A 16,338-nucleotide genomic window follows, 5' to 3' on the forward strand; every position below is an offset into this window, starting at 1 on the left:
CTTAGCTTGGGGTCCTGGTGAGAGCCCCAAAGCCAGGTTTTGCTTGCTGAGCAAAGGGCACACTCTGGCATCTTCTTTGCCCACAACCAGGGTCGTGGCCCCGTAAACAGGTACCATCCAGCAGGACTTGGGCTGCCCATTGCCTAACCTGGCCTCCTGAGATGCTGGTTTGCATCCCAGGCCATGACACTATTTTCATATGCAGCAAGGAGCCCTCCCCTTTGCTAAAACTGTGAAAGTAAAAAGCTGTGACCTTTGAGAGAGACACAGCCACAGGGGGACACTAGCAATAAGGCCTCGCAGGGTCAGGCTGCACAGGTTGGAACACAGAACACACTACTGCCTGCAAGAAACACTGGATGTGGTAGCCAGGTGGGAAGGATGAAGAGTGTTCTGGAAACAGTGTCATACACGGAATGGTGGGGAAAGCTGGTGTGGCTTAGCCCAGAGCAGATGACACTTCAGTGAGCATTCAGTATTATTTCATCATTCATTCTGACAACACATTCACTGAACACCACGATGCTCTGGGACCCTGGGAGCCTGCCTTCTTAGAACACACGATCACACAGACCGGGACCATGAAGACGGACATTAAAGAAAGCAGATTTCAATTCTATTGAAGACATAACACACAGAAGAAGTACATTCCCTGCCACTGGAAGTAATCCAGGAACAAAGTAGGGGAGATGTCTGCTTTAGGTGTTGAGGTGACAGAGACCACCACTAAGATCACTTCTAACTTGGGGTGGCCTGGGTGGCTCAATCGATTAAGGTCTGACTTCAGCTGAGGTCGTGAACTCAAGTCATGATCTCACGGTTCATGAGTTGGAGCCCCGAAAGCCCACTTCAGATCCTCTGTCTCCCTCTCTCTCTGCCCCTGCCCTGCTTGTGCATGCGTGCACACTCTCTCTCTCTTTTTCTCTCTCTCAAATAAACATTAAAAAAAAAGATCATTTCTGACTCGAAGATTTGGCCATTTTATCTGTGTATGGATTATAGTATCTCATGCTTTTGACTGTCCATTTCCCCATCTTCTTTCTTCAGATTCCTTGGGGGGCTTCTCCCCAGTGTGAAAAGAGTCTATCCATTGATGGGCAAGGACGGCCATCGATCTCTTACTGACAGGATTCTTTACTTCAGCTTCTGGAACCTTATATCCTATAGAAGAGTGGTTTTCTAACTGGGGGTCTTGAATCCTTCTGTCGCACTGAACAAGGATGGGTGAGTGGCCTGGGGCGGTGGTGGTGGGGGGTCTAAGGCTGGAAATGATTTTCTGGTATTGGGGAAGGCAGCTTGGGCATGAGTGCCCCGTGACTCAGAGGCAGACCCCAGGGAGCCAGGAATCTAGGGGCTGCAGAAGGAGGGATGGGAGTCACAGGGAAGCTGGAGAGGAGGGCTGGGAGCCAAGCAGAGTTTTTTCTCCTTCAGCCTGTTGGGGGTGGTGCTGCATGCCAAGGCCTCCAGGACCAGACATATCCCTGAGATGCAGCGTCAAATTATACTCCCTGAAATTAGACCAATTAGAGATTCACTAGGGTGGCAAGCTTCTTGCTGAAAGCCCCACTTAAAAAATATCCCATAGGGAACCTACCCTATCAGACATTAAAGTTTGCTCAAAGGCTGTAATTGGCACAGATACTGGACTCAGAATCCAGACCAGTTCAGAGGGTCAGGGCAGACAGCTCAGAACCTCGGGTGGGGATTGTGTCAGGGCCGGGGTGCCCTAATCAGGCTCTGGAGGCCTGCCCCTGCAGCCAGAAGGCAGACCATGGGGCCCACGTTTTGATGCGGAGCGTTCTTGGAGGCCCGGAGCCTGAAGCCCCCCCTGAAACAGAAGGCAGCAGGCATTCTGCGATGCCTCTCATCCACTTCCCGCCCCTGGGCCATCCCTCCCATGAGTCACCCTGTTATCCCTCCACGGCCAAATATAGCTCCCCGAGGCAAATGAGGGTGCCCCATTGTGCAGATGGACCAAGGAGGGGCCAGGGTGGTGGACCAGGCGAGGGGACCCAGCAGCCGGCCAGGCAGCCCACCCCTCGCCCCTTCCTCGCCCAGACCTGAGAGGTCTCCGCCTTGAACTCCAGATCTCAGGGCTACTTTGCCCACAAACGCAGGGGAAGTCGGCGAGCGGGAGGGTTCTGGCCGACAGACAGTGACCACTTCCTTCTAGGGGAACGTGCGACACGGGCAGGGGGACACAGAACAGGGCAGGGGGCCTTCCCCTTGGTTTTGTCCATCAGAGGAGGCCAGGTTCCCGCGCGCAGCGGCGGCCGTGCCAGTGAGCCAGGGTGGCCGCGAGGCCCCGGGCGTGCCCGCCGTCCCCAGCAGCCCCTCGGGCGCCGCCCCGGCCCGCGGAGCCACCACATAAGGAAATGTTTGCGCCTGGGCGGCGCGGCCCCTGGGCAGCGGCCCGCTCGCTCCCGCCCCCCTCCCCGCCTCCCCGCCTCCCCGCCTCCCCGCTCGCCGCCTCCTGGACGGGCCGGGCAGGGGCGGGTGCACCGAGGAGGAGCCGCCCGCGGCCCTGGGAGGCGGACTGGGAGGACGGCTCGCGGGGTTGGCCGGCCCTGCCGCCGAGGGGGACGGCCTGCCGGGCTGGGTGGGATCGGCCGGAAGCCTTCTCCTGCCCCAAGCCCCCTGCGGAAGGCTGGGACCCGGGCTGCCCTGCGGGGGATGGGGGTGGGGGAGAGGACGGGACGCGTCCGGGACCACCAGGGCCCTCCCTGGCTTTGCCATCTCAGACGCTGGGATGTGTGACCCGGGCCCGGAGGGATGGTCCCCCTGAAGAAATCCCTCCCGCCCATTAGAAGCGGGCACGCTCGGCCAGCTGTCCCTCTCCGGGAGTCCAGAGCAGTGTCTTATTTCTCTGGATTGGGACCGAGGCATCCTGAGTCCCAGTCACTCCTTAGAGGAGGAACATATTATAACCTGCCTGCTGGCGGGCAAGGTCAGGCTCACGTGGACTGTCTCCCTTCTGGAGTTTTCCATTAAATTATTTGCACAGGCCCCGAACAAGCCCACAGACCTCTGCAAGAAGTCGGCAGGCACAAGGTGGTATTTATTCTTCTACAAACGGTCTCATTTCTCCAGGGATCCCCCCCCCACTTAAATGTGACCCTTGGAGGTAAGAAGCTGCCCAAGGGCGGTGCCTTCAAGGTCTCTGTGGTTTACTTTTGGGAGCTAGATGAATTCCCCACCAGGTGTTTCCTGGGCCGGACCCCACGCCCAGCCCAGCATTTAGAGGGGGCAGTTCTGGTCCTCTGCTCAGGGACTGGGGGACCGGGAAGTGTGAGTCTGGAGCATACTCCAAAAAGAGCCGTTCAGGGAGGATGATATCACCCAGATCCTTGGCCTTTGGAAAAAGTGTGAAATGCAGAGCGGTGATCCAGTACAACCTGCCCGTTCAGCAGGAGAGGGGGTGGGCCCACCTCACCTCCTTCCAGGTTACGTGGATTTGATTTAGATCAGATCTCAGGCTTGGTTTCCTAGGAGGTGCCAGCCTGTGGCCAGCCCTGCTGGTGGATTAAAGTGGTGGCATGTCACCCTTGCCTGAGTGACACTGTTACAGCAGCCATTTTTCCCCAAGGCCCCACCTCCCAGGAAGGCAGGGCTGCCCAGAAGTGGCTGCCAATGGGGCGCCTGGGTGGCGCAGTCGGTTAGGTGTCCGACTTCAGCCAGGTCACGATCTCGCGGTCCGTGAGTTCGAGCCCCGCGTCAGGCTCTGGGCTGATGGCTCAGAGTCTGGAGCCTGTTTCCGATTCTGTGTCTCCCTCTCTCTCTGCCCCTCCCCTGTTCATGCTCTGTCTCTCTCTCTCCCAAAAAAAATAAAAAAAATAAAAAAAAATAAAAAAAAAAAAAAAAAAAAAAAAAAAAGAAGTGGCTGCCAAGAGGGCTCGGCAGGGTTGCTCCCACCCCTAAAGACAGCCCACAGTGCCCTTGTGAGGAAGGTCCCTAGTGGTTTTTTCTGCATAAAGTGCCTGGTGCTCCTGATCAGGTCAGTTCTCCCTAACCCCCGTAGCAAGGACTATGGACCATGCCCAGGACTGGGGCAACTGTGGAATGCATATGGGAGAGGGAGGCTATGTTTGGCAAGGTCACCCCCCATGGTAGGGTAGCAGGGGTTGTGCACCCATCCAGTCTGCACCTTCACAGCTCCCCAGTTGTTCTTCTTTTCCCCAAAGATTTTATTTTGAAGTACTCTCTACATCCAACGTGGGGCTCGAACCCACAGCTCCGAGAACAAGAGTCTCATGCTCTGCAGACTAAGCTAGCCAGGTCTGTGAGTTGTTTTATTATTTTTTAATGTTTTATTATTTTTTACTTATTTATTTTTATTTTATTATTATTATTTTCTTAAGACAGAGACAGAGCATGAGTGGGGAAGGGGCAGAGAGAGAGGGAGACACAGAATCTGAAGCAGGCTCCAGGCTCTGAGCTGTCAGCACAGAGCCTGACATGGGACTCGAACTCACGAACTATGAGATCACGACCTGAGCTGAAGTTGGACACTTAACCAACTGAGCCACCCAGGCGCCCCAATTTTTTACTTATTTTGAGAGAGAGAGATAGAGCGTGTGAGCGTATGCTCTAGTGGGGGAAGGGCAGAGAAAGAGGGAGAGAGAATCCCAAGCAGGTTCCATGCTCAGCTTAGAGCCCAACATGGGTCTCAATCCCACAACCATGACCTGAGCTGATATCAAGAGTAGGACACTTAACAGACTGAGCCACCTAGGTGTCCCATCCCTAGAGGGTTTTTTTTTTTTTTTTTAACATTTATTTATTTTTGGGACAGAGAGAGACAGAGCATGAACGGGGGAGGGGCAGAGAGAGAGGGAGACACAGAATGTGAAGTAGGCTCCAGGCTCTGAGCCATCAGCCCAGAGCCCGACGCGGGACTCGAACTCACGGACCGCGAGATCGTGACCTGAGCTGAAGTCGGACGCTCAACCGACTGAGCCATCCAGGCGCCCCTCATCCCTAGAGTTTTAATCCCAGAGGCACAGGGGCAGCCCAGCGGGCTGTAATCCACATTGGATAGACTTTCAGCATCATATCAGGTGTGACGAAGCTATTTTGCTCTTGGACCCTAGTGTCCTGCAATTTGGGTCTATAAACTCCTAGAGGCAGGAAGTGTTTGGCTGCTGCAGGGGTGATGAAGTTTTCCCTTCTTCCCTTCTAGTTTCTTTGGCTGGCCTAATAATTAAACTGATACAAGAGAGATTAACAAGAGAAAAACAAACAAAAGCATACATGCGTAATTGAATAAAATCCCCAAATGGCCAAACCCGTCATCTTAGATACCATTTTCAGCTAAAGACAAAAGATGCTGGGGGTAGGGATCAATTATAGGAAGTTACCAGCAAAGCACAGTAAAAAAGTGTAAGGTTGTTTTGTAGATTTAAGTCCTTGTCTTCTCCATTGATAAGAATTTCTAAAGATTTAGAGTCATCCTCCTCTTCTCAGTACAGTGAAGGAGTCACCCTTAGAAATGGAGATTTCCCTTATAAATGTAAATGTTTCTTACAAAAGGGTAACTTCTACTCAGTTTTCAGAGCTTCCCCTGTGTTTGCAGTCTCTGAAAACTAACCAGCCTAAAATAATCGTTATGCTAAAGAGGCATATTTTGGGGTAGTATATTTTGTTCCCCTTCACTGCTATATGCCTAGCCTTAACACAAGCCTAACACACAGCATACGCTCAGAAAATTATCTTTTGGGGCGCGCGCGCGCACACACACACACACACACGCACGCGCGGAACTTCATTTCATATCCTAAAGATATGGGGCTCATGAGGATAAATTTTTTATGCTTTAAGGCTGTCCTGTGAAGTGTCCTCCATCATGAGACACATTCAAATGATAACATATTGGGGTTGTTGTAGAGGGGTTCTCAATGGGAATGTAGAGGCATGTTAGAGTTGATGTATTTTTATGCCCATAAAATATACCTACGAATAGCAAGCATAACAAGAAAATATTCATAACCATATGAAATGTATGCTGAAGAGGTGGTTCTTTGATAACAGGACAAGGTGGGTCAGACAAGGAACTTCTAAAGTCAGTCCAGCATAAATGCTAACATCCCATGTGTATTCTGGGTTATTCTTGCTGTGCCTGCAGACTTCTCCACTGACATAGGTGCTTGCCCAGGCACCCAGCCAGTAAAGGTCAGCCCTGGGGCTTAAGTCTTTGTCTCTCCCCCGTAGAGAGGAGTGTGCTCAACACAGAAGAGCCTGAAACACCAGGAGGTGTAAACAGCTGGGGAGACCACAGTCCCCCATCCTGTTTTTATACCCCATTCCTTCCCTGGGGAGGCCACTTTCCTTCTGAGCCTGTTCCCACTCTCTTGTCCCTTGGGCCCCACAAACAGTCCTCTTTACCACATACCCTCCTATCACCCGCCTCTTCTCCTTCAATCCCATAGTCTCAAAAGGAATTTGGTGGCATCTCCTGTTTAAATGCTTTCTAGAAAAAACTTCTCAGGCCTGAACAGGAAATTGGGACTTGACCCCTGATTCCCTCTGTAGCCAGGCCCTGGCCTTGGCTCATGCTTTCTCCAAAAAGGTTTTTCAAATCTTTCAGGCCAGGGGACTCCTTCCCAACGTCACCGTGTTGCCCGTAACTGCCCATTTCTTTCACTAGCTGCCCATCGCTGTCACCGCGTGGCCCCAATGCAAAGTGGGAGACGCCCAATGAGCTGGAAGGAAAGAAAAAAGATTAAAAGAAAGCTTAAGAATAGCATAGAGTAGCAGGCAGCTGTTTATTCTTCGCATGTAAACTCAGCAAGGGCTAAAGAATCCAAAATAGTCCAGAAACACCATAGTTTTTGAGGGTGCTCCTGACTGCGGGAGGCCGAGCTTGCACTAATGGGTCTGCACACGTCCCAGGGCAAACACAAGTTGGTGCATATACCAGACTCATGCATCCATGCACCTGTGCACATTTCAGGTTCGTGCGAACAGGAATCCGTACACACCCCTACCTCTGTGGGCAGCCATTCGGTGCAAACACAAGTGTGCGCATACTCGTGTGAAAAGCAAATCCTTGAGATCGTGCACAGAGGAAAACGTGGAAACCCACCGGTTCGTGCATATCGGATGGTGCAAACACAAGTCTACGTATACTGGGACGAGTGCACTGTCCCGAGGTTGTACACACGTGGAAAGGGGCACACCCCAGGGTTGTGCACACACGAGGTCCCGCATGCCCCTTGGGCCAACTCTCAGGCCTAGTCCAGAGAAAGTAGAGGCGCCCATTCGACCCAAACTCGGGCACAGCTGTAGGGTCTGGGCGCCATCTTCGCCCCGCGAGCAGCGGAAAGATCAGCAGACCGGGCGGCCCTTGCGCAGGGGCCTTTGTTGTCCCTGCTTCCGGGCGTCCATCACGCGGAGTCCGCGCGCGCCGGAGCACGAAATGGCGGTTGGGGGCGGGGCGGGACGGGGCGACCCGGAACAGCGCCCACTCACGACTCCTGGCAAGGCGCGCCGTCCCGCCCCCTTGCGCAGGCGCACGGCACGGCGCGCGTTCCCGCGTTCCCTCCGACGCGCGCCGGGACACAAAGGGCTGGAGGGAAAGCACGGAGCGCGGCCAGCACCTACGGAGCGGCTAGCGGTCCGGAGCGGCCTGGAGCGGACTACCGGGGCCGGAGCCGGGCTCGCCGGAACCGCGCGCTGGGGCGCCGGGTGGGGCGTTGGGCGGCGTTCCTTCCCCTCCCCTCGTCTTCCTTCAACGGCCGTAACGGCCTCGCGAGCTGGGGTGGGGCGGAGCGGGCCGGCAGGGCGCAGGCGCTGAACTCCCGGCCGCCGCGGGGAGGGCCTGGCGCCTCCATTTTCCGTCGCGCGCCCTAATGGCGGAAGTGGGTGCTTTTACCCGGGTGCGGAGGGAACGACTCGCCTCTGGGAAAGCCAGAGGCCTTCTCTCCAGCTTCTTTGCTCGGTCCGCGCGCTTCAGCGCGGGAGTTGACCGATGCAGCTCTTTATAAAGGTTTGGAATGTGATGTTAAAAAAAAAAAGGCCGACATCTCCGCAAATTACTACAATAGTTTGCAACTTGCTACTTCAAATTGGGAAATAGGGAAGGGGTGAGGATACTAATGCTGAAAAGGTAAAAATTTTTCCGTTATGGGATGTTTGTTAAAAACAATAATAGAACTTTTAAAGGGTATTTTTCATGATACAAATCCCTCTTCGTAGAAAATCTCGGAAGAAATCATGAAAGCTGGCATTCACTGAATAGTTACATGTCAGACCGTTTTAAGTGCTATAATTTTCCTAACTAGGTACAGATGGAGAAATAAACACAGCGAGGTTAAGCACACAAAAGTACTTACAGGAAAGTACAAAAAGTGTTAAACCCACCTTTCAAGACAATCACTATTTCATAAACTGGCCTGGTTCCCGCCAGTGTTTTTCTGTCCGTTAAGAATAAGTTTGGTTCGGGGCGCCTGGGTGGCGCAGTCGGTTAAGCGTCCGACTTCAGCCAGGTCGCGATCTCGCGGTCTGTGAGTTCGAGCCCCGCGTCAGGCTCTGGGCTGACGGCTCGGAGCCTGGAGCCTGTTTCGATTCTGTGTCTCCCTCTCTCTCTGCCCCTCCCCCGTTCATGCTCTGTCTCTCTCTGTCCCAAAAATAAATAAAAAACGTTGAAAAAAAAAATCTTAAAAAAAAAAAAGAATAAGTTTGGTTCAAGTTACATGCAGCCTATGGCCTCTTGATCATCAGGGCCGTGGTTTGGAAAATGAGAAAGGCTCAGAGGGACCAGGCAGTGCCGGTTCCTTAGTTCCTCACTGTGCCTGGAGCAGCTTGGTCCTGCCTAGTCTGGAGACAGCACTAGCTGATGCCCGAGGAGCACCCCAACTCTAGAATGTTGGCCTCTAGTGATCCTGGAGAATTCACATGACTGGTGACCATTTTTGGGAGTTGGGAGGAAAAGGGTCCTTATTCCTCTCTTTTTTCCTTCCCTTTTTTCCTACTGTAGCATTTTCTCAGGTCATAATTGCCGTACTTTAATTTCCCGAGCCCATTTCAGCCTATGAGGAAGGAAGGTATTTTCCTTGATCAGAGTAAGGTCAGTTTAAGAGAGGGCAGGGCAGGCATATCTCCTCATTTACAGGTGAAGCAGCTGAGATTTATGGCTAGAAGTCTGGACCAAGTTCATCAAATAATAGCGGAGAAGTGCTTCATCTAAGTTGAGGCATCTGCCTTGCGAAAACCTCAGTCTGGCAAGTCCTCAGCTTCCATGGGATCTGTTATGTCCCTGTTTGTCTTTTTATGTCTAACAACTTTGACAATATAGAGATTGCAACACCCAGCTGATAAATGGTAGGTGCTCTTCTTGCTTGGTGAAAGATGGGCTTTTCTTTTTTTTTTCTTTTTAAAAAAATTATTTATTTATTTTTTTTTAATTTACATCCAAGTTAGTTAGCATGTAGTGCAACAGTGATTTCAGGAATAGATTCCTTAGTGCCCCTTACCCATTTAGCCCATCCCCCCTCCCACAACCCCTCCAGTAATCCTGTTTGTTCTCCATAGTTGAGTCTCTTATGTTTGTCCCCCTCCCTGCTTTTAAATTATTTTTGCTTCCCTTCCATTATGTTTATCTGTTGTATCTTAAAGTTCTCATGTGAGTGAAGTCATATGGTATTTTTCTTTCTCTAATTTTGCTTAGCATATCACCCTCTAGTTCCATCCATGTAGTTGCAAATGGCAAAATTTCATTCTTTTTGATTGCCGAATAATACTCCATTTATCCATTCATCCATTGATGGACATTTGAGCTCTTTCCATACTTTGGCTATTGTTGATAGTGCTGCTATAAACATTGGGGTGCATGTGCCCCTTTGAAACAGCACAGCTGTATCCCTTGGATAAAAACCTAGTAGTGCAATTGCTGGGTTGTAGGGTAGTTCTATTTTTAATTTTTTGAGGAACCTCCATACTGTTTTCCAGAGTAGGTGTACCAGTTTGCACTCCCACCAGCAGTGCAAAAGAGATCCTCTTTCTCCGCATCCTCACCAACATCTGTTGTTGCCTGAGTTGTTAATGTTAGCCATTCTGACAGGTGTGAGGTGGTATCTCATTGTGGTTTTGATTTGTATTTCCTTGATGTTGAGCATCTTTTCACATGGTGGTTGGCCATCTGGATGTCTTCTTTGGAGAAGTGTCTATTCATGTCTTTTGCCCATTTCTTCACTGGATTGTTTTTTGGGTGTTCAGTTTGAGAAGTTCTTTATAGACTTTGGATACTAACCCTTTATCTGATATGTCATTTGCAAGTATCTTCTCCCATTCTGTCGGTTGCCTTGTAGTTTTGCTCACTGTTTCCTTTGCTGTGCAGAAACTTTTTATTTTGATGTCCCAGTAGTTCATTTTTGCTTTTGTTTCCCTTGCTTCCGGAGACGTGTTGAGTAAGAAGTTGTTGTGGCCAAGGTCAAAGAGGTTTTTGCCTGCTTTCTCCTCGAGGATTTTGATGACTTCCTGTCTTACATTTAGGTCTTTCATCCATTTTGAGTTTATTTTTGAGTAAGAGAGTGGTCCAGGTTCATTTTCTACATGTCGCTGTTCAGTTTTCCCAGCACCGCTTGCTGAAGAGACTGTCTTTATTCCATTGAATATTCTTTCCTGCTTTGCCAAAGATTAGTTGACCATATGTTTGTGGGTCCATTTCTGGGTTCTCTTTTCTGTTCCATTGATCCGAGTGTCTGTTCTTGTGCCAGTACCATACTATCTTTTTTTTTTTTTTTTTTTTTTTTAATTTATTTTTGGGACAGAGAGAGACAGAGCATGAACGGGGGAGGGGCAGAGAGAGAGGGAGACACAGAATCGGAAACAGGCTCCAGGCTCCGAGCCATCAGCTCAGAGCCTGACGCGGGGCTCGAACTCACGGACCGCGAGATCGTGACCTGGCTGAAGTCGGACGCTTAACCGACTGCGCCACCCAGGCGCCCCAGTACCATACTATCTTGATGAGTACACCTTTGTAATACAGCTTGAAGTCTGGGAAAGATGGTCTTTTCTTAAACAGGTGGGGAGGTATGCAGCCAACATATCCCTCTTTACCATTAATCCTTTAAGGACTCATCTGTTTATCAAAATCCTTCTTATCCCATTAAAATTTTTTTTAATGTTTATTTATTTTTTAGAGAGATAAGAGTATGAATGGAGAAGGGGCAGAGAGAGAGAGGGAGACACAGAATCTGAAGCAGGCTCCAGCTGTTAGCATAGAGCCCAATGCGGAGCTCGAACTCACAAGCCTTGAGATCATGACCTGAGCCAAAGTTGGAAGCTTAACCAACTGAGTCACCCAGGCACCCCCCCCCCCATAGGCATCTTTAAGTTTATTTGTTTAAGTAATCTTTACACCCAACGTGGGACTTGAACTCAAGACCCTGAGATCAAGAGTCTCATGCTCCACCAACTGAGCCAGCCAAGCGTGCTTCCTGATAATTATTTTGAAATATTCCTAGAAAATCAAGATGCTTGTGTCTGTGAAAAGCTTTCTAGATAATTACCTTTCCTTAACATTGTGTAAAACAAAGTACTTTAATACTTAGTAGCTTGTGGCTTTGCCAAGTACTTATTTCCTGATTCTGTGTTCTCATATGTACAATATGGATAAGAATATGTCCTGGCAGAGTTTTGGGAGGATGATTGGAGATGATGTTTCTAAAGTGCCTTGACCATAATAGGTGCTCAATAAACAAGTGGCAGCTATCGTGTTTGGTTGCTATTCTGTGTTAAGGAAGTATCAGGATTAACTAGCTGGTTGCATTTGAGAAAACATTAATATATAGTTCTCTGTTGAACACAGCATTTTGCTCAGTTCTACCCTAAAAAACATCCAAGATTGCTCAGAAACAACAAGTGTTGGTGAGGATGTAGAGAAAAAGGAACTCTCTTGCACTCTTGGTGGGAATGGACACTGGGGCAGCCACTGTGGAAAATGGTGTTGGTGGTTCCTCAAAAAAATAAAAATAGAATTACCCTACAACCCAGTAATCACACTACTGGGTACTTACCCAAAAAATACAAAAACACTAATTCAAAGGGATACAGGCACCCCCTACGTTTATCGCACCATTATTTATAATAGCCAATATGGAAGCAGCCCAAATGTCAATCAATAAATGAATGAACAGGGAAGATGTGGTATTTATATACAATGGCATATTATTTAGCCATTAAAAAGAATGAAATCTTGCCGTTTGCAATGACACGGATGGGTCTAGAGAGTATAATAGCGAAATAAGTCAGAGAAGGACAAATCCCATATGATTTCACTCATATGTGGAATTTAAGAAATAAATGATCAAAGGAGGAAAGCGAGAAGCCAAGAAACATTCTTGACTATAAAAAACACTGAGGGATGCTTGGGTGGCTCAGTCAGTTAAGTGTCCGACTCTTGATTTTGGCTCAGTCATGATCTCATGGTTCATGAGATGGAGTCCCACCTTGAGCATACGACCCTGATGGTGAGTGTAGGATGGTGGGGTGCTAACACGAGGTGGCAGTGGCCATGACTTAGGCAGAAGACCAGGAAGGCTTCCTGGATGCAGAGATGCCTCAGCTGAGCTGAACCTTCTCTTAAACTCTGAAGAGAGAAGAGGCACATTAAACTTGAAGAGCTGAACAAGTCCAGAAGGGCCGGGCATGGGAACTAAGGGGTAGGAGAGACAGGAGCTGAGACACAGAAAAAAATCAGACTATGGTGATTCCTCTAGGAGTATAGGAGAAGAAACATAATGTTTTTCCTCTACCACCTTAAATTATCTGATTGGAGCCTTGTAAATTAGTCTGTCAGACACAGATTACTAAGAGAAAAACAAACACGTTTATTAAAATGTACATCACACAAACACAAGGAAGCACCAGTGGTAAGTAATTCAAAGGAGTGATTAGAACTTGGGCTTCTTATAGCGTGTTAATAAGAGAACAATACATTTTCAGAGAAGTGACAAGACCAGGGTTGCCTGTGTGGCTCAGTTGTTAAGCTTCCAACTTCAGCTCAGGTCATGATATCTTGGTTCGTCAGTTTGAACCCCACGTCTGGCTCCGTGCTGACAGCTCAGGGCCTGAAGCCTGCTTCGGATTCTATGTCTCTCTCTCTCTTTTTCTTCCCCTCCCCCTCTCACACTCTGTCTCAAAAATAAATAAACATTAACAAAAAGTGACAAGACAAAGGAAAAGGACTTTTGAGTTTCTAGAGTGGCAAACGGTGGGAAGGTACGTGTTCAGGGAACTAATGGTAGAGGATGGCTAATTTCTGCAAGGTTTGTTATGTAAGTTCCTCTGGTGCCATCTCCAGGCTGATAAGGGTCTGGAGTTTTCTCTGGTGATTAACTTCTGTCCTTCCTGGTAGAGAGGGGAGTGGGGACATTCTGCAAAGTTATGTCCTGCTTTTAGGCAAATAGGAGGGCAGAGAGTTTTTCTTGGATCTGTTTCTTCTTATTTGCCGTCCACTGAAAATCATCCTTACGCCAATGTAGTACATTTGAGGGCAATGTATTCTACTAGTCTTCTCCAGCTTTCATTGACTAAATTGTTAAATATTCTCAATAGACCCGTTTTTTGTTTGTGTGTTTTGTGCTTTTTACATATAACTCACATGCTATAAAATTTCCCCCTTTGGGGCGCCTGGGTGGCGCAGTCGGTTAAGCGTCCGACTTCAGCCAGGTCACGATCTCGCGGTCCGTGAGTTCGAGCCCCGCGTCAGGCTCTGGGCTGGGCTGATGGCCCAGAGCCTGGAGCCCGTTTCCGATTCTGTGTCTCCCTCTCTCTCTGCCCCTTCCCCGTTCATGCTCTGTCTCTCTCTGTCCCAAAAATAAATTAAAAAAAAAACGTTGAAAAAAATTAAAAAAAAAAAAAAATTTCCCCCTTTAAAAGTATATAACTCAGGGGCACCTGGCTGGCTCAGTCAGTAGAACATGTGACTCTTGGTCTTGGGATCATGAGTTCAAGCCCCCTGTTGGGTGTGGAGTTTACTTAATTAAAAAAACATTTTAAAAAGTATGTAACTCAATATTTTTAATATATTCACAAAGTTGAGCAACTATCACCACAAATTCCAGACCACTTCATCACCCCAAAAAGAAACCCTAGACTCATTAGCAGTCACTCCTCATCTGCCCCTTCCTCCAGCCCCACCACGAATCTGCTTTCTGTCTCTGTGGATTTGCCCGTTGTGGACATTTCACATCCACAGAATCCAAAATGTGTGCTCATTGTGTGTGGCTTCTTTCACTTAGCATGATGTGGTTTTTTTCTGTTTTAATTTTTTAATGTTTATGTATTTTTGAGAGAGAGACAGAGTGTGAGCACGGGAGGGGCAGAGAGAGAGGGAGACACAGAATCTGAGGCAGGCTCTAGGTTCTGAGCGGTCAGCACAGAGCCTGACATGGGGCTCGAACCCATGAGCCGTGAGATCATGACCTGAGCTGAAGTCAGACGCTTACTGACTGAGCCACCCAGGCACCCCTAGCATGATGTTTTTAAGTTCATTAATGTTATGGCACATATCTATTTCCTTCTATGGCTGAAAAATATTCCCTGTGTGGCTCTGCCTCAGAAGACTTTTTTTTTTTTTTTTAAGTTTATTTATTTTGAGAGAGACAGAGAGAGCAAGAGCACGCACAAGCAGGGGAGGTGCAGAGAGAAGGAGAGACAGAATCCCAAGCAGGCTCCATGCCATCAGTGCAGAACCTGAAGTGGGGTTCAAACTCATGATCTGTGAGATCTGAGCCAAGATCGGGTCAGAGGCTTAACCAACTGCACCACCCAGGCTCTCCTGTCTCAGAAGACTCTTGAGAGGAAGGTGTTTGTATATGTTACAGGAGTGAGTGCTTTGCGGCCTGGCCTCAGTGTGAGAAGAGCTGTGCTTTTGTATGACAGTCCACTGCCTGGGCTCTCCCCTCACTGGCTGTGTTACTGGGCAAATCATTTTCTTTGTGCCTCATTTTCCTCTCATAAATGGGGATAACAGTGGTAACGCTCATAAAGTTTGTGAATTAAATGAGTTAATACACTGAAAAGGCTTAGAAAAGTTCCTGGTGTAAAAGTCTAGTAGTTACTGGGAAGAAAAATAGGTTGGCGGATGCAGAGCTCTCCACTGACTAGCACAGTGCCCTTTATTCCAGAATCTTCCACATGGCTACATGGCTACTTTATAAAACTTGAAATTACAACAAGGTCTGAGTATAAGAGGGAATGAATTGAAGACAGCAGTTTCTACACCTCTCCTAGGTGAAGGGGAACAGAACATGCCACCCCAAAATATGCCACTTTGGCATGTAGATTATTTTGACCTGAAGGCAATCAAGTCCCAGCAGACTCCAGAAAAAACGTTTACCTCTCCCTTAATTGCCTAAAAGAATTTCCATGGGGAGCCTGGCCCAGAAAGAGAGCTATTACCAGAGACAATTCTTTTTTTTTTTTTTTTTTAATCTGAAAGACTTACCCGCATGGCAGGGCCAACATCTGCTTAGCAAACATTTGCTCTTTTCATCTTTCTGCAGATTGCCCTCCTCCCCTTTGAAGCCCCAGCCCTGTCCTTTTCCTTAGCTGAGCACGGCATGTGAGTCTCAATTGCCTGACTGCCTTTGGGTCTCATATTTTTATGGAGCTCCCATACCTATGAAATAAAATTTGTTTTTCTCCTATTCATCTGTCTCCTGTCAATGTAAGTATTAGACCAGCCAAGGAACTACCCCGACAGTTTGGCGACCTGCAAGGGACCTTCACAGGCCAGACACCGCTTGCTCCAAGCCTGCTGCAGCTGACAGAGCTTGGGGCCTCTGACAAGAGCCAGCGGAAGGTAAGAATTCTTACCAAGTCAGTCTCCTGGATCTCCACCTGTAGGGTCCAGTGGAAGCGAGCATGCTGAGAGTCCTTTGTCCTTTTTCTAACTTCAGATTAGCGAGAGAAAATATTTGTGCGAAGTACTTCCTTGAGTACGGGGACTCTGGTAAAGATTTGCTACGAGGACTCATGCATCTGTTAATCCCTTTTCTCCCAGAGACAGTCACGGTTTCCTCTGGTCTCTGTCTCCCGTGTCCTTTGTCATGAGAGGGAGAATCATAGCCCATACGAGGTTTCCTTTCCATCCTGTTCCATGTCTTGAGAGCTCGGCTTTGTGACCGGTGAGAATATTCTCACTGGAAGATGCGTGTACCAGCATGCATAGGGCATACGGCCGAAGAGGCTGCAGGTCTGAAAAGCAGCACTGTCTTTGTCTGACTGTGCCAGCTCTAGGGGGAGCTTAAGGGATCCCCTTTGTCTTAAGGGATTACGGTCCATGAAGGGCCTTTGTTGTCTTGTTGGTGATGGAAAAGCCCCATATCAGTAGCA

General features: G+C 48.7%; 1 long non-coding RNA gene across 1 annotated transcript; it reads right to left on the reverse strand.

The window, feature by feature from the left end:
* Positions 1-3,922: 3,922 nt before the first annotated feature.
* On the reverse strand, positions 3,923-7,391 carry LOC131496136 (uncharacterized). The gene is made up of 3 exons (XR_009254334.1): positions 6,984-7,391; positions 6,610-6,698; positions 3,923-5,193 (listed from the first exon to the last, which is right to left on the reverse strand). It is a non-coding gene; the product is annotated as an uncharacterized LOC131496136 (long non-coding RNA).
* Positions 7,392-16,338: the final 8,947 nt, after the last annotated feature.

The sequence above is a fragment of the Neofelis nebulosa genome, chromosome 2 (assembly GCF_028018385.1).
Source record: "Neofelis nebulosa isolate mNeoNeb1 chromosome 2, mNeoNeb1.pri, whole genome shotgun sequence".
Taxonomy (NCBI): domain Eukaryota; kingdom Metazoa; phylum Chordata; class Mammalia; order Carnivora; family Felidae; genus Neofelis; species Neofelis nebulosa.